A 2,011-nucleotide genomic window follows, 5' to 3' on the forward strand; every position below is an offset into this window, starting at 1 on the left:
TTATCTCAAATTATCCAGCTTTGATTTGCACAGTTTGGGGAAAGTACAGTTTTAGGACATAGTAATGCTAAGCTACAAAGGAAAGAGTAATTGAAAGTGTTAGTTTGGAGAATTCTAGGCATATATCAGAGGAGGCTAAAAAAAAATTTTAAATCCCACAAGACTGTGCTCTAGTTTTCCATTGAAACAAAATCTTCCATACAGTCACAAAACTTTTGATTCTTGTTTACAAATTAAGCCTGATCTTATTAGATTTGGGCCTGATTACTTACATAAATACAGCAAGAATGATAATTGGCCACATATTTTTAAAGTTGGTTTTGCTGAACCTTTTTTCTGAGGCAGTGTCTTGCTAAATATCCCAGATTGACCTCAAACTCAAGATTGTCCTACTTTAGTCTCCTGAGTGCTGGGATTATAGACATGAGTCACTACCATATCATCTTGCCACTAAAACTTATATAAAATATCAGATTCGATTTTTAAAAATCTCTTAAGCCTAAGGACTTGCCAGAAGACTTTTGATATACTACCTATAGAGTTAGGTGATTTTTTTCTTTTTCAGGCTCTCTATAAATTTTAAGCCTCATGGCCTTGCCAAGAAGTGAAAGATCAGGAGCTCTGTAAATCAAGTACCAAGCCAGTATTCCAAGATGGCTTTGTAATTATTAACTGCATAAAGTCAACTTTAGTTCCTTAGGTGTGTCTTTCATATCTGATTCTGTACTCATCCTTTTCAAATATGGCATCCAGTTAAAGTCTTGATAATATAATCGTGTGTTCAATTGTGTCATGTTATTAATGAGCAGATTCTTTTTGATTTTATACAAGCAGTTATATCATCATGAAAATAAGATAAGAATAAGAATTAAATATGTACAGGCACTGATGGCTCACATTTGTAATTCTAGCTACTCAAGAGGCTGAGATCTGTGGAGCACAGCTCCAAGCCAGCCCAGGCAGAAAACTCCCCATGAGACTCTTATCTCCACCTAATCACTCAAAAACCAGAAGTAGCTCAAGTGGTAGAGCACTAGCTTTGAGCACAGAGAGGCTCAGGGACAACACTCAGGCCCAATTTCAAGCCCCATAACCAACAAAAAATAAATATGAAAATAAAAATCAAATAAGAATTTAAAATTCTGGATGATTAAGGAAGGAGAAAAAAGGTGATTTAATTTTTGTTTACAAAGGTATGCTTTAAAAAGTCTGTGAACTGGGGCTGGGAAGGTGGCTCAGTGGTAGAGCGCATGCCTTGCATGCCAGAGGCCCTGGGTTTGATTCCTCAGCACCACATAAGCAAAAAGAAAAAAGCCAGAAGTAGTGCTGTGGCTCAAGTGGTAGAGCGCTAGCCTTGAGCTGAAGAGCTGAGGGACAGCGCCCAGGCCCAGAGTTCAGGCCCCATGACTGGACCCCAAAAAAAAAAAAAAATCTGTGAACTATATAGACAGCTTAAGGGAAAGGTTGTTGTTTTTTTAATCTGCAAAATTAAACCTTAAAGGACCAGCAAAGCTTGGAACAAGGACATAAAAATATAATCATCTTCATCAACACACTTAGTCATTTGTAACTAATTCTAGTTATTTTGGATTAGCAGTTTTGTGAAGTTCTTTTTACTAGTGTTCTGGGATCTTTTGTGGTATTAGGATTCTTTAGATTCTTGCTTCTGAATGCACAGTAAGATTAAGTGAAGTAAGCCAGGCCCAAAGAAACATAGGTCCCATGGTTTCCCTTATTTGCAATAGCTAGTATATGTCTGAGACAAGCAGAAATGGTCAGATAAGTTGATGTTAGGCAAAATGAACCCCAAGATAAGGATTCAAATGATTCTTTCTTGCAATTTTTTCTAACATATTTATAAGATTATTTCTTTGTTGCTTTGTATGTCCCTCCCTCACGGTGTAACCCCTGCTTACACTGTATTTGTTGTTGGTATCATTTGTGGAGGGGAAGGGAAAAAAACAAGGTGGACCCATTGCAACAATGAGATGTACAAGACTTTATGTCAAAA

Source organism: Dipodomys spectabilis, unplaced genomic scaffold (genome assembly GCF_019054845.1).
Source record: "Dipodomys spectabilis isolate Male_0828 unplaced genomic scaffold, ASM1905484v1 ptg000324l, whole genome shotgun sequence".
NCBI lineage: Eukaryota > Metazoa > Chordata > Mammalia > Rodentia > Heteromyidae > Dipodomys > Dipodomys spectabilis.